Source organism: Triturus cristatus, chromosome 10 (genome assembly GCF_964204655.1).
Source record: "Triturus cristatus chromosome 10, aTriCri1.1, whole genome shotgun sequence".
NCBI lineage: Eukaryota > Metazoa > Chordata > Amphibia > Caudata > Salamandridae > Triturus > Triturus cristatus.
The window spans coordinates 176,796,256-176,813,359 of record NC_140593.1 but is presented as its reverse complement, the minus strand read 5'-3'; positions in this window follow the sequence as shown (position 1 = coordinate 176,813,359).

Below are 17,104 nucleotides of genomic sequence, written 5' to 3'. Positions count from 1 at the left end.
CAAGAACAGGTTCAGAGTGACCACAACAGAGGGTTTGCCCATTGTACTAGCCAAACATCTGGGAGGGTCAAGGGAGCTTTGCACAAGGGAGGAAAGGTTTGGCCATATTGGTTTTAAGTAGAGAAGGGCTCTGTGGGATAGATTGTAGTGAAACACACAGGAAATGCTGCAAACGTGCGTTCGAGAAGTCCTTGGAAGGTTTAAACCATTGGTTAGGGAGTTGCCAGAATTCCCCCCCCCACTTATTAACTGGCACTGGGCATAAAATTGGCACCCCAGCTCTTCTCAGAAAACATCAGAACCTGTGGAAGACCTGCTGTTGAAACTATGGAGAGAATCCATAGGTGATGGACCTGCTCCCAATTTGTACCCAGGATAGAAGAGTGGACTTCAAGGGCCAGTTGGCATCCTGTAATGGGACCTGCAACAAATATTTCATTTGCTTCTAACCAAACATCCATATTTATGGAGCCTCTGATGATTCTTAGATCCCTCATTTCCATTTGAAAGACCTGTTGTTGATCCAATGGGAAAAACCCCAGGGGCTGGACCTGCTTCTCAATTGTACCCAGGACAGAAGTGTGGACTCCAAGGGCTAGCCTCCTGTTCAGCTCCAGCAACTCAAAGCTGCCACATGTCCAAATCTCTGCTGAGCCCAATTGACTATTTCCAGCTAGATTTAACCTGGGCCCTGCTGTTATTTTCCTGGACCACTGCATCTCAACCCACAAGTGGTGACCAAAATCTCATGGTCCCTTTGGCTGGAGTTAGAGTGTACTTTTTTCCCCCTTCAAAACCGCAAGACTTAACACTTAGACACTGAGAATGCCGACATCAAACTGAAAATCTGGCTAAACCTGCTGGCTGTCCGACTGAGAGAATCCTAACTTGTTTTTAACTGCATACATAGAGGACTTTAACTGCACCAATAGCAAGCAGCAACCTGAGAATGGTGACACGTTCATGGACCCTGAGTGCGGCCTTTACCATTCAGAGTTTGCCCTCCTTTGATGTTGAGAGCCTTGAACTTCCCACTAGAGCTGGGGCTCCCACTCTAGTCCTGTGCATCAGCCGACCGCAATCGAGGAGCTGTTCTTTAGATCTAGCCTGCCTTCTGACCCACTGATGACCTCATCAACAAGGACTTTTCTCCAGACAAACTACTAACAGCCCAACTTATATATAAGGGGACGGACCACCGTTCTGCTATGTAGACAGAATAAATTGCTCCCTCCCCATGATGGAGGGATACCAGCCTAATTTATAATTGACCGCCAAGCAGGGGGTCATTTATAAAAGCATTAATATAAAATGCACAACAGCGGTTCAGGTTAAGGCATTTTACTCTGTTTTACGGGGCTGCGCCCGCAGGAGGCAGCCCTGTAGAACAGAGTTACAAAAAGAAAATCTACAAACTGCATATTCTTATTATAAAGGAAAAAACATATTTTCCCTTCCCATTGAGAGACTTTTCCATTGGCTGGGGCAGCTTTATTATAATGTTTCTGTCCCTCACTGTCAGGTTTTGCTTGCTAGTGAAAGATAGTAAAAATGCCTGTATATCCACCCATCTAAATTTGATGGGTGGACATGTAGCGATTTCTACCATGGCCCTTACTCCCCTGGGCCATCGGAGAAGTTTAGCTATGGCGGAGACATGTGGTCTCCGTCATGGTCAAACTGAAGGTCCACCTGCATACAGTCTGGGCGGATGGACCACTAAGTTGACGGGAAGGGAACTCCATCACTGCTTCGACAGAGTGCCCTTCCCACCAACATGCAAATCAGGCCCTAAGTCAGAAGGTAAACTTTCCACCAGAACAAACCTGGTTTTCCTATGTTTTCCTATGTTTTTCCTATCTCAACCAGATACCTGTGGATTTTAAATTACAATTCATTTGAGTGTAAACAGATTTTTCCTATCTGCTCCCAAACTGTAGTTAACACTTAATAAATCTAATACGGCAAACCAGTTTTAGTCTAAGGGAGAGGTGGACTATGCAACAGTAAAAAATGACTTTGGAGTTTTTCATTGCCAGGACGTGTAAAACGTAAACCCACATGTCCAAATTTTCAAATGCAAGGCAGCCTGTCCTTTGAGCCTTTAAGGCCTACCTTATGGGTGATTTAAAGGTATTCAAAAGGAAGGTTTAGATGTAGTGAAAGGTTTATTTTGCCTGGTAGCAAAAGCAGTTTGAAACTGCACTACTGGCTGCATTCGAAGGTCTGAGAGTTGTTTTGGACTGCCACATTAGTGGGTGGCAAAATAAGGTATGAGACCTACTAGTAGCATTGAATTTACAGGGCCTGGGTACCCATAGTACCATATACCAGGGACTTGCAAGCAAATTTAATGTACCAATCAGGTGCAAGCCCGTTTTACCAAGTTTTAGCAAAGGCACACAAGCACGAAACAGTCTTTCCCATTTAAGGAACCTTGAGTCATGCAATTGACTTAATATCATTGAATCTGCACTTGTCTCTACAGATGTAGTAAACTCAAATCCTGGTGTTAGAACAGCCGCCGGTTGATACACCTTACGAAAAGGTATCAACTTTGTCAACTTTTAAGTATGGCCGTTGTTGGACTTGGCCCTTTTTGCAGGGTCATCCCTAAACTTTTTGCCTTCCTCCTGTATTTTTTCTGACCTGGTGTTGGCTGTTTTATGACTCTGGACACCTTACCACTGCTGACCAGTGCTAAGGTGCATATGCTCTCCCTATGGTAAAATGTATTATGTGAATTGACTTCCATGTTTGGCTTATTTGGTTTACTATCAGTCCCTAGTAGAGCGCACCAAGAGTGCCAGGGCTTGTAAATACAAATGCCGCTAGTGGGCTGCAGCACTGGTTGTGCCACCCACAGAAGCGGCCTAGTAAAATGTGTCTAGGATCTGCCACTGCAGAACCTGCGCGCAGTCAGGTACTGTCGCGCTGGCTGCGCAAGTGCACCCACTTGCCAGTCCCTAAACCTTCCCTTAACTGCATGTTAGCCACCCCTCTGGTAGGCCCAAGGGCAGGGTGCATTGTAGGCATAAGGTAGGACATGCCCTGATGTGTGTGGCATGTCTTACTAGTGAATTACAGCCCTTTTCGTTCTTCACTAGTGAAGGCTACCTGCTCTCCATAGGCCAGAATGGGCTGCTGGGATTGCTACACGCGGTGATCCCAGTGGACTCATAGAGCATGGTAGAAAGTCATGTTTAGTATGCCTGAACTCAGAATAATAAAATACTTCATTTAGTAAAGTTTATTTTAATATCCTGTGTTTGTAAATACTACTTTTAGAAAATTAGTATTTACTGATCTGGCCATCCAGTCCGCCTCTGCACTGTGTGTGTGTTCTGCCTAGTAACAGGAGGAGCAGGGCTGGGGAGTTCCAGGAGACAGGTTGGCTGCCAGGTGGTGGGTAGAAAGATTACACCAGGATGGGTGGGAGGAGTACACCTTGACTCTTGAATAGACCTGTGCTCTGCCACCACAAAGCCGGCTTCGCCCCCTGTGGAGCGGCTGATGTCTCTGCCCTACTGCTGAAAAGAAAGAGCAGAGTCACCACAACAAAGTGCTCCAAAACTGGACTGAGCCAGGCCCAGGCCCCCTGGCGACAAAGAACAAAGGATTTGCGCTTTAAAAGAAGGAGCCCTGCTCCTAAGAAATCAGATCCTGCTCGTGACCAAGAAGAACGCGCTGCCTGAGGAGGAGGAACCTGAAGCTGAAGGAGGAAACGCTGTTCCTAAAGTCTGGAGGACTTGCCTGCAGTGGTTGCCTCGCTGCCAAAGGAGAGAAGAAACCCGCATAAGACTTGCTTTATTTATTTGACCCAAAAGAACTTGTGCTCACAGCAATCTCCAAGGGCTTGATTGAGCTTGCCCCCTGAACGGAACCCCAGGACCAGTGGGTTCCCCGTGTCTCCGCTCGTCTGAGAATCGAGCCGTGTGCTTTCTCCCGCCGGAGTGCTCTGCGCCCCTGCCCCCCTCATAGGGCCGTGACACCCAGAAGCCTGGCCGCCTCCACTCGCCGTGAGCCCCGCTCTACCTGAGTCGCTCTTGACCCCTCGGGTCTGGTCGCCCCACTTCCCTGTCACCCGCCTGCTGCTGGAGTGGGCTTGGTGCCCTCTCACCCTCCCGCTGGATTTCTGCTCGGACCGCGAGTTCAAAGCCCCGGACGGCCGCCCGTACGTCGTAACATATCCGGACGCCCCGCTTCGCCTCCCCGCAAGATTCAGACCGCGCCGCCCCCAGAGGTGACCTCCTGCACCGTCCGTGTTGGAGGCCCTGGGCCGCGCCTGTCGTCCGAAAGCCGCCCGCTGATTCCAGATCCGGAGTCCCTCAAGGTGCCGAAGCTGCACCCCCACCGAAGACGCGTCCAACCCGCCGCACGAACCAAGGTACAGTGAACACTCTATCGGACTCGGGGTCCGCAACGTTCTGATTTCCCCGTATCACTGTACCCTGGGCGCACGGCGTTTCACCGTGGCTGGACAGATCCAAGAAAGCGCTACAGAGCGCCCGTAACAAAGAACTTACCAACAAAAGAGAACTGTGCCAAATTGTCATCTTGTTTCTCCCCTTTCAGGACGTTATTTATGGTCTTGTACTAAGTCTGCATAACAAAGAACCTTTTACATAAAGTATACGTATTTTTGATACAACTTACGCCTGGCGTCCATTTGTGGGGGATCTGGTGATTTACTGTGTGTGTTCATAAATGCTTAACTGATGTAACACCCTGAGGTTTAGCCCTGACTGCTTGCGCCACACTACCTATAGGGTGAGCAGGGGTTGTTCTGAGGGAGTAATTCTCTTGCCCTGACTAGAAGAAGGGACCACTGCTTGTCACAAGTACCTACCTGTGCCACCCAGGGGTTCCCCATTCTAACATTGGTGGCAGCGGTTGGATTCCGAATTTGCATTTATGATTTACATACAGTGAATTATTGATCACCACGTAGCGAGAGCAGACCTATAACGCAGCCACAGATTGATTGACAGTTGTTGCTAAAGAAGAATCTCCACTTTAAGAAGCCATGCCTAGCTCAGTCAACGGAGGCGGAGCGTCCTCTATACTCTCTGGAATTGATGACATAGATTGGGAACAGGAGGCACTGAGGAGGTGCACAAACGAAGTTCTGAAAGGATATCTCTCCAAGTACAGAATTAAACAAAGTGGATTAACAAACAAGGATCAGTACATAAAGGCGCTGAGGGCCTGGCACGAATCAAAGTTCCCAGAGAATGCAAGAGAGGTGATACCCCCAGAAGGTGTTTCTGAGCCTGGCAGAGGCCTGTTGCCAGAGGAGATGGCCGACAGGAGTGCTGCACGCGCACATGAGGTGGAGATGGCAAAACTGAGAATGGAAATGGAAAGACAAAGGCTGGCCATGAAGCATGAAGTAAGAATGAGGGAGTTGGATCTCGAGGCCAAGAGTTTAGACAACTCTCCCTCTGGTGGCAGCAATATTGAATTTTCTAGTGCTGAGAGAGTAGAACGCACACCCAGAGATGTGGCACCTGACTTTAAGGAGGGGATTAACATACACCGGGAGGTTCAAGGGCATGAGGTAGCTCCAGTAGTGCGCAGTATCCCTGAAGGGAATAGGGTAACTGGCGCAGGGGTTCATAGTCCTAGTGGAGGGAGGGACACTCTACTGACTCTAGCTGAGAGGTACAGGGAGAGGGGTTCCCCCAAAATTGAAGTCCTGGTGGGTGAGTGTGGAGACCGCCCAGAAGAGTGTGGGTTGTGTGACAGAGACAGTCAGATACTGTCTTGCCAGTCTCAGGAGAGTGGTGTGGAGTACGTGTGTGAGGCACTGGATGGTAAGGTGAAGGATAGTTTGGTTAACCCTGCTAGGGGGCTGTGTGATCCAATTGTGGGAGAGCATATTGTAAGTCCCTGTTTTCCAGAGCTATGCCAACACCTGTGTGAGGGTGAGTTTTCTGACCGCAGAGGGCTCACATTGGAGGCAGACCTTTTTGTGGAGTCCAGAGGGTCTGGGAAGGCATTGGGGGCTGCTGGGATTGCTACACGCGGTGATCCCAGTAGACTCATAGAGCATGGTAGAAAGTCATGTTTAGTATGCCTGAACTCAGAATAATAAAATACTTCTTTTAGTAAAGTTTATTTTAATATCCTGTGTTTGTAAATACTACTTTTAGAAAGTTAGTATTTACTGATCAGGCCAACCAGTCCGCCTCTGCGCTGTGTGTGTGCTCTGCCTAGTAACAGGAGGAGCAGGGCTGGGGAGTTCCAGGAGACAGGTTTGCTGCCAGGTGGTGGGTAGAAAGATTACATCAGGATGGGTGGGAGGAGTACACCTTGACTCTTGAATAGACCTGTGCTCTGCCACCCCAAAGCCGGCTCCGCCCCCTGTGGAGCGGCTGATGTCTCTGCCCTACTGCTGAAAAGAAAGAGCAGAGTCACCACAACAAAGTGCTCCAAAACTGGACTGAGCCAGGCCCAGGCCCCCTGGCGACAAAGAACAAAGGATTTGCGCTTTAAAAGAAGGAGCCCTGCTCCTAAGAAATCAGATCCTGCTCGTGACCAAGAAGAACGCTCTGCCTGAGGAGGAGGAACCTGAAGCTGAAGGAGGAAATGCTGTTCCTAAAGTCTGGAGGACTTGCCTGCAGTGGTTGCCTCGCTGCCAAAGGAGAGAAGAAACCCGCATAAGACTTGCTTTATTTATTTGACCCAAAAGAACTTGTGCTCACAGCAATCTCCAAGGGCTTGATTGAGCTTGCCCCCTGAACGGAACCCCAGGACCAGTGGGTTTCCCGTGTCTCCGCTTGTCTGAGAATCGAGCCGTGTGCTTTCTCGCGCCGGAGTGCTCTGAGCCCCTGCCCCCCCTTCAAGGGCCGTGACACCCAGAAGCCTGGCCGCCTCCACTCGCCGAGAGCCCCGCTCTACCTGAGTCGCTCTTGACCCCTCGGGTCTGGCCGCCCCGCTTCCCTGTCACCCGCCTGCTGCTGGAGTGTGCTTGGTGCCCTCTCGCCCTCCCGCCGGATTTCTGCTCGGACCGCGAGTTCAAAGCCCCGGACGGCCGCCCGTACGTCGTAGCGTATCCGGCCGCCCCGCTTCGCCTCCCCGCAACATTCAGACTGCGCCGCCCCCAGAGGTGACCTCCCGCACCGTCCGTGTTGGAGGCCCTGGGCCACGCCTGTCGTCCGAAAGCCGCCCGCTGATTCCAGATCCGGAGTCCCTCAAGGTGCCGAAGCTGCACCCCCACCAAAGACGCGTCCAACCCGCCGCACGAACCAAGGTACAGTGAACACTCTATCGGACTCGGGGTCCGCAACGTTCTGATTTCCCCGTATCACTGTACCCTGGGCGCACAGCGTTTCACCGTGGCTGGACAGATCCAAGAAAGCGCTACAGAGCGCCCGTAACAAAGAACTTACCAACAAAAGAGAACTGTGCCGAATTGTCATCTTGTGGCTCCCCTTTCACGAACGTTATTTATGGTCTTGTACTAAGTCTGCATAACAAAGAACCTTTTACATAAAGTATACGTATTTTTGATACAACTTACGACTGGCGTCCATTTGTGGGGGATCTGGTGATTTACTGTGTGTGCTCATAAATGCTTAACTGACGTAACGCCCTGAGGTTTAGGCCTGACTGCTCGCGCCACACTACCTATATGGTGAGCAGGGGTTGTTCTGAGGGAGTAATTCTCTTGCCCTGACTAGAAGAAGGGACCACTGCTTGTCACAAGTACCTACCTGTGCCACCCAGGGGTTCCCTATTCTAACAGCTGTGCTCCAAATGTTATGCGTAGATACAAGGGGTCTCTGTTAATACTAATGTGTTGGAATATTGCAGGAATACAATCTAAAATGCTCCTCCCTGAATGGCTATCCTTAATATGTGGCTTTGACATTGCTATGTTGCAGGAAACATGGGATTAGGCACCATTATAATTGATAAGTACTTGTATTTTAGCACACCAGTCATTCCATTTAGATTGAGTAGTGCTTCAGGGTGTTTAATCATGTTGATAAACCTCTCTCTAGGAGGAAATGTTGAAGTAATAGATACCACAGAAAACAATTATCAGGCTGAGCTTTACAAGGGAACTCCTAAAATGTTTTTTGTAAACTTCTACAATAATAATTTTACAAATATCCCAAATCATAGATTCTCAGAATTGTCGGATCCAACACGGAGAAGGGGTGCCCAGTATATTTGTGTTTAGCCGGAGATTTTAATGCTAAATTGAAGTGTCCTGAGCATGGTCATATTGTGCTGTTCCCCGGGGGGCTCAATCAGAGGGGCAAAGAACTGGAAACTTTTTTGTCATCCCTAGACCTGCATCATTTATTTGAGGTAAAACCAAAGGGAATGATGGACGGGGTGTTGAACATTGCAAGCACTCACCCCAGTCAACTGATCTGGGTTTAATCCATCATCATTCTTAAGCTCACTCTGCCACCCCAGTTCAGACATGGCCATATACAAATCAGTCTGACCCTGTGCCTCATGGGAACAGTCCATACCGAACTGCCAAGCCATGTCTTCCTTGGACCGGAAACAAGAATCCTGGAACTGGTTTTGGGTTCACAACCCTCATTAGCCAGGCTATCTTGAATCCAGAGGCAAAGTGAGCAAGGGACCCACGTCTGGGCATACCCTGACAACCCAGGGCGAACAAAGCAAAACCAAAGGGGATGATGGACGGAGTGTTGAACATTGCAAGCACTCACCCCCAGTCAACTGATCTGGGTTTAATCCATCATCATTCTTTAGCTCACTCCGCCACCCCAGTTCAGACATGGCCATATGCAAATCAGTCTGAACCTGTGCCTCATGGGAACAGTCCAGCCCAAAGTGCCAAGTCATGTCTTCGCTGGACCGGAAACAAGCATCCTGGGACCGGTTTCGGGTTCATAACCCTCATCAGCTAGGCTATCTTGAATCCAGTGGCAATGTGAGCAAGGGACCCACGTCTGGGCTTACCCTGACAACCCAGGCCGAACAAAGCAAAACCAAAGGGGATGATGGACGTAGTGTTGAACATTGAAAGCACTCACCTCCAGTCAACTGATCTGGGTTTAATCCATCATTATCCTTTAGCTCACTCTGCCACCCCAGTTCAGACATAGCCATATGCAAATCAGGCTGACCCTGTGCCTCATGGGAACAGTCCAGACCAAACTACCAAGCCTTGTCTTCCCTGGACCGAAAACAAGCTTCCTGGGACTGGGACAGGCTATCTTGAATCCAGGGACAAAGTGAGCAATTTATTTGAGGTGGCAGGGTTGGGTGAAGCTGGTTTGCCAATTTTCAGGAGTAGTAACTGGTCTTCCTTTATTAATTATTTTTGTGTCTAATAATCTATCAGAACGGTTGGTGTCAGGGGAAATTGTATGCTCAGAATTTGGAGATCACAACTCCATAGTAATTGATTTGCTTATGGCAGCAACACTGGACCCCAAAGGAGAACAGGAACTTGGCAACCTGCAAGCATCCACGGATGATCTAAATGTTTGCTGGAAGCTCCCAAATCATTAACAAATATTAACTGAAATCACTCAGAGGAATCTAGATTTAGTTTTGGGTTGTTTAATTGATGATTATGGTAGTTAGGAAGAAAACATAGTAAGCTCTTTTGTGGCTTTTGTTTTCAAAAATGTAAACCTATTTATTGAAGCCAGTAAGAAAGCCATTTGATATTAATCCCACACCAAGGTGGTTTGATCATGAGTGCACTGCTGCTCTAACAGCATGGCCTAGGGATTCTATATCAGTGACTAGCTTGTGGAAAAGATTTAGAACAGCAGTCAAATGGAGGAAGGTGGAAGTGACTACCCAGCAATGGGACAGCCTTGTGTATTCAGCCCTGACCAAGAACAGCAAGTCCTTCTGCGAGTCTGTCTCAGCCTTGAGATCAACCAACATTAATGGGGTACCAATTATCTGCCATATCAGTAGTGAGGCATGGGAGGCACACTTTTCCACAATCTATGCAGTAGGGCCCCAAACCACACACTCAAGTCAAGTGATCTTGAAATACTCCAATGTGGCTGTGTCTCTTCTCGAAGTTTCTACTGCAATACAGCAAAGCGCAGGGGGAAAGGCACCTGGCCCAGATGGCATCTCCCATTGATCTGATAAAATGTAAAATTAGCCCCTGCTGAGCAATGTTTACAACAATTTAACATGTCTCATGGGCAACTTCCACAATTGTTCCAATCTTTTTAAATGTTGGCTTATCCTCTCCAAGCTGTTATCCGCGAATAGCTCTTATATATATTCCAGCTAAAATCTTTAGGAGGGTCTTATATAACAAGATCATCGACTGGGTGGAGGAAAATAAGATTTTAAATCCCTGCCTGTTTTGTTATCCCAAACATATTGGAACACAGTAGCAGTGCCTGAATCTCCGCTTAATATTAGGCAAGTGCAGTGTAGCTAAGCGCACTACTATGTACCCAGCATTCATGGACCTCACTATGGCATTCAATTGTGTTAATTGATCAATGCTCTGGCAAATATTGTTGGAAATAGAGATGAAGGAACCCCTTGTGCATCTTCTGGCTTCAATGTACATGAATACAAAGCCCAAGTGAGGTTTGGACAAGGGGGCGAGCTTACAGGAGAGATTGACATTGGATGTGGGGTTCGCCAGGGGTGCGTGATTGCCCCTTAACTGTTCATTTTATATTTAAACAAACTTGGCACTCATTTAGCAACAAGTATGCCAGATGTTCCGATGGTCCTTGGCCCCCATGCCTTGTTTTGTATATGCAGATGATACAGTGTTGATGGCATGCACCCCAAGAGCCCTGAGATCACTGCTCAAATCATTTGTGGAATTCATGTGATCCCTTAACTTGCAGACCAATTGGGCAAAATCCTTTGTTACGGCTTTTGGGCTGAAAAAGCAGCCCCCTCCCAAGCCATTTGGTTGGATCCAACCATCTAGTTAGTACTAACACTTTTTTTTACTTGAGGGTGGTACTTAGCTCAAATGGTTCATGGACACAGTTAGAAATGGGGGTCTCTAGTTGGCAGAGGTAGGTACCTTTGTCCAAATAGGGAGCCTTGCTTCTAGTCAGGGTAAGGGAGGTATATACTTTAGATAACCCCTGCTCACCCCTGGGTAGCTTGGCACGAGCAGACAGACTTATCCCAAAGGCAATGTGTGAAGTAGTTGTACTCAAACACACAGTAATACAGTGATAACACCATAAATATCTTTATCAAAACTCAACAAGACCAAAATGACAAAAATCCAAAATACATGTTCTAAGAATATGACTTTAAAAAAGTTTAAAAAAACTTGGCCCATAAAAAACTATGGATGCGTGGTTTCTGTTGAAGTAACTGTAGTTGCAACAGAATTCCCAAGGCCAAACATCCACAAAGATGAGAAGTATCAAAAAAGAAAGAGATGCATCTGTTCCTGAGACCATGGGGAGTCGATGCGACAGTTCTGCTGCATGCAGGAGAAGTGTAGGGGGAAGTGATGCGTCTATTCCAAGACGGTTCTGGTGCATGGGGGATGCGTCGGGAAAGCTTGCAGCACAGGTACGATGTGTGGAAATCCAGGATGCGTCGGTGGTCGATGCGGCGGCATTGAGTCGCGCTGCAATGGTTTCAGCCGCAAGAAGAGCGATGCGTCGATTTTCTTGTAGTTGAATTGGTTTTCCTTCTGCCAACAGCAGGAACAATATCCAGAGGACCAACATAGTCACAGGCACCCCTTGGCAAGTCAGAACTCCCAGCAAACAAGTTCAGGGTAGCTGGGGGTAAAGTCTTTGTGTCCCTGATACTTCAGAACAGGAGAACAGCACACACATGCCCTTCAACATCTTTCTCAAGCAGGGAACGCAGCACACTGCAAAGTCCTCATCCATTCCTTGGCAGAATCAGCTACTGCAGGTCAACCCCAGACAGCATGCAACAAAGGGGCAGTTCCTCTTGAATTCCAGAAATGATCTAAATCTCTGTGGTTTTAGGTCTAATACTTATATTTATACCATAAAAGGTATATTTCTCTCTGTGCAAGGGTCACTGAGCCCAGTCCAAACCAGTTCTATCCTCACTGGTGCAGTATGACCACAGGGGGTGGAGACATCATTGTGCAAGGGAGACAGGCCCTAATCAGGTACAAGGAAATCTCCTCCCACTACTCTAAATTCAGCCAAGGTATATTCAGCTCAACTCTGAGTCACCCAGGAAGGGTCAGACACACATCAACCCCCTAAGTGGCTGTCTATATTGAATGCACATCTCCAGCCCCAGTAACTCTAAAACCAGACAGTCAATACACAAACAGGCAGAGGCACACAGAATGTTTAAACAAGAAAATGCCTACTTTCTAAAAGTGACATTTTCAAACACACAATTTAAAACCATCTTTGCTAAATGATGTGCTATTAAATTCTGAGTTCTGAGAGCTTAAACTTTATTTCTCTATCTTGTCCCAATGGGAAGTTAGACTTGCAAGATGTTACAAAGCATTTCCCATTCTATCCTCTGGGGCAAGATATCCTTTCAATAGTGAAAAACGAAATTGGCAGTATTTCACACTCGGGATGTGTCACACACACCAGTACATGTCCTACCTTTCACATAAACTGCACCCTGCCCAGGGGGGGTACCTTGAGCCTACCATAGGGGTGTCTTATATGTAAGAAAAAGGAAGTTTTGGGCCTGGCCAGTGGGTACACTTGCCAAGTCGACATGGCAGTTTACAAATGCGCGCAGACACTGCAGTGGCAGGTCTGAGTTACCTTTTCAGAGCTACTCATGTGTGTCGCACAATCAGTGTTGCAGGCCAACTAGTAGCATTTGATTTACAGGCCCTGGCACACTTCAGTGCACTTTACTAGGGACTTACCAGTAAATCAAATATGCCAAACAGGGAGATCCAATTGTAAGAACAATTAACATAGGGAGCACTTGCACTGTGACACTGATCAGCAGTGGCAAAGTGCCCAAAGCATATAAGCCAGCAAAAACAAAATCCAGCACAGCATCAAAAATACAGGAGGTAGAGGCAAAAAGTCAGGCGAAACTGTGCCAAAGATGTCAAGTCTAGCACGTGTCCCCTCCAGCTGAAAGATGGGGAGAACTACCCACCCTCTTGAGAGTTCTCATCACTAAGGTGAAAGAATCTGGACAGACCATCAGCATTGGCGCGTTCTGTCCAGGGTGGTGTTCCACCATAAAGTCCATTCCCTGTAGGGAGATGAGCCACCTCAACAGTTTTGGATTCTCACCCCTCCTCTGCATCAACCATTGAGGGGCCTATGGTCTGTCTGATCCCAGAAGTGAGTCCCAAACAAGTAGGGTCTTATCTTCTTCATCACCCAGACCACAGCAAAAGCTTCTCTCTCAATTGCACTCCACCACTGTTACCTGGGAAATAGACTCCTACTAATGAAAGCTACTGATTGGTCCAAGCCCTCGTCATTAAATTGTGAGAGTACTGCTCCCACATCATGCTCTGAAGCTCCGGTCTGCACAACAAACTCTTGGGAGAAGTTGGGTGCCTTGAGCTTGGGTGCCGTGCACATGGCAGATTTCAGGGCATCAAAAGCGGTCTGACAGGCATTGGTCCAGATCCCTTACCTTGGCTGTTTCCCTGAAGTCAGCTCTGTCAAGGGGACAACAATCGTGCCATATCCCTTAACAAATCGTCTGTAGTACCCGGTGAGTCCTTAAAAGGCTCTCAACTCCGTCTGGGTCTTGGGGGGTTCCCAAGCCAGTATGGTGTCAATCTTAGGTTGTAGGGGTGCCACCTGGTCACTTCCTACTTGGTGCCCTGAGTACACCACAGAACTAACCCTGGGCGTAGTTCGCAAAGTAGCACTTCGCGAAGCTACGCAAAGTGAAGTTCGCACTACGCGAGCTACGCGTAGCAAATCGCGAACTGCGTAGTACCTTGTTCGCACTGTGCCAGATGTCGTTTTCAATGATTGCACAGTGCGGACAAGCAACCGGCACTGTGCAATCATTGAAAATGGCATCTTGCACAGTGCGAGCTGTAGTTTTCTGCTGCTCGAGTAGATTTTTACTCGAGCGGCAGCTTTCTCAACGCGAACTGGTAGTTTCTCATCGCGAGCGGTCGCGAGCATACGCGACCACTCGCAATGAGAAACCTGACCTCCTCGCGTTGGGAATCTCGCCGGGAGGTTTATTTTCCATGCTCGCGATCGCCAACTTGATGTTGCTGATCCCGAACAAGGAAAAAGTCTCGCCGGGATGTCATTTTGCTTGCTCGCGGTCGCCAACTTGACGTTGAGGACCGCGAGCAAGCAAAATATGACCGCAGCACTATGCAACACTACGCTACGCGTGTTTGCACTGTGCTACGTGCAGTTCACGTAGTGCGAAGTAGCGCGAACTTCGCAAACTACGCGAGCGTAGCGCAGTGCTTTGCCGAGGCTTACACAGAACCCTGCCCTATCTGGCACCTATTGACCTTGATAGTGAGGTCTGCCTTCTGCAGAGGTTTTGCAAGTGTTCCTCTCAGCTGGAGCTGAAGACAACAATGATAATCAGGTAAGCAGTGCTGAATACCTCCAGCCCTGGCAGTACCTGGTTGACTAGTCTCTGGAATGTGGAAGCAGCTTTCTTCAACCCAAAGGGCATGACACAAAACTGGTAGTGCCCCTCTGGCATTGAGAACACAGACCTATCTTTCCCCATTAGTCAAAGCAATCTGCCAGTACCCAGATGTTAGATCAAATGTGCTAAGGTACCGGGCAGCTCCCAGATGATCAATGAGCTCTTCAGCTCTTGGGATGGGGTGTGCATCAGTCCTGGTGATGGCATTGAGCCCAAAGTAGTCCATACAGAACCGGATTTCAGGAATGGCACCGGGTACAGCAGCTTTCGGAACCAAGACCACTGGGATAGCCCAGGGGCTTGTGGTAAATTTAAATTACCTAGACTTAATTTATGCGGTAAAATACAATACGAATAACTCAGTAAAAATAAGAGGCAGAATCCGTGGTATTTGAGGGTATAATAGGGAATTTATTCCTTACAAAGGAATGATGATGATGGTTCGAACCAGGCCATCGAGTTCCGTCACCACGAAGGTTCAGGAAGGGATCAGCAATACATTATTGACAGGTTATAATATATATAGTAATGCATTACAGTAAAGACAGATGCAGGAGGCGTAACAGCTGATAAGAATACACATACGTAATAAAAAAGGTGTTACAATAGGCGTGCATAGAGGCGTATACGAAAAACGTCATTATGATGATGACACAAGTGGGTGGATCCATAAGAGAATCCTGCAAAGTCAGCAGAAATACATGGCATAGATGCGCGCACAGCCGCATGACGTGTGATTGACGTGTGACTAGAGGGTGAAGGGAACTTGACATTTAGCCCTACATGAGGAGACAAAAGTCTGGGGTGTCAGGACAACCTAGTCCTAAATCATATCTAATATCTTGTGTTTAAGGAACTATATTATCTAAAAGGAAAGGTCTTCTCGGACAAAGCCGATTCTATACTGACTGCTAGTGCGTGTACAAGCGTCTAAGTGTCTACATGAGATGCGAGGGGGCATGGGCCTACCATGGTAACGAAAGTCATGAATTACTTGCACGAAGACAGTAAGGCCGGGCCCTTTGCTCTGCAGCTGGAGGGATGTTTACCTAAGCTACTAGACAGGAATGCATTTCTTTGAGGAGCGGAGCAGATAACTTGAAGGCTGAATACAGTTTTGGCAGGCAACAGGCCGGGCTAGGCACCGTTAGCCGCGCAGGAAGTAAGACAAAGTTCATGGATACAGATGCAGGTCCAGGCTGGAGCATTCAGAGGCAGAGCTGGAAAACGTGAAAAGTATACCATATAAAGACGGTGGCAAGGCATACTTAGGAGCGGAATATCTGACCCATTCATGGCAGATCTGAAAGAGGACATATTAACGTTGGACAGAATTGTATTTGCGTCTTCATAGCTTGAAGTGGAGGGAACATACATGTACTTGTAGCATGTACATGGAGCCGTTGGGGTCTAGATAGGGGACACAATTGACCATAAAAATTCATATTTCCTCATTCCCTCCTTGTCCCCTACGGACCCTTCATGAAATATCGATCTTCAGGAATCCATCAATCTGTTCATGTAACATCATTTGCTCTTCTTTCTTCTTCCGGGATCTTGAATGGAAACTTGAACGTGGAATACACGATGTGGCACACAGGCCGCAAATCGCTGGTCCACATTGTAGGCACAGGCAGCAACTGAATACTACGAGAAGGCCAATACCTAGGAAGGATAGGACTTTCCATCCCCAGGCTGACAACACGCTCCAGAACCAACCGGACCATGTCCAGGTCCCTGGATTCTGATGTATTTGGTTTGCAATCTTGTGAAGACGAGTTATGGCTTTATATACGGATGGCGCGTTTTCTGGGATGAAAACACAGCAACTTGATCCGATGACCCTACAAGCTCCGCCCCTATATGCTAGGATGACGTCAAGGACAAGACGATTTTGGAGAACAACAATCCGCATCGCAGACTGCTCCTCTGTTAAGTTGCCTAGGGCAGAGGTAGTTTCATTCACTACTGCTTCAAGGGTTCTGGTTAATCTACGTATCAGTTTACTGTTTGAGACAACACCTATGTAAGGAAAAAGACCTTTATTGAAGTCTGTATATTGTTCCCATGCTGTTTCGGTGTAGTCAGCAATCGGGATATCTCTCTGGGGTCTATGGTGTACTAGATTGGTATTTCTATGATAATCAGGAGGGGCTAGGAAAACAGGTGGCAGAAGGAATGCAATGTAACAGGTACCATCCCAATCTAGAGGTAGGCGTATATATGCGGTATGACCACATATGAAGTAGGAATGACGGGAAGCTCTAAATGTAGACTTGCCCTTATCACTGAATTCGATCACAGTAGTACATTTACTATGACCCAGGTGTACTGAACCATTCTTTCTTACACAGAATTCACCTTTGACTGGTAATACGGACATAGCAGGCAAGACTAGTGTAGCTTCAGATTCAACATTCAGAATCATGAGGTTAAGTGTAAAATTACCTAATCCATATACTTCATTTTCTAGATCAGTTCCTGTTCTTTTGGGAAGTTCCTCCTTGTTGGGATAACAGGCTTTAAGCAA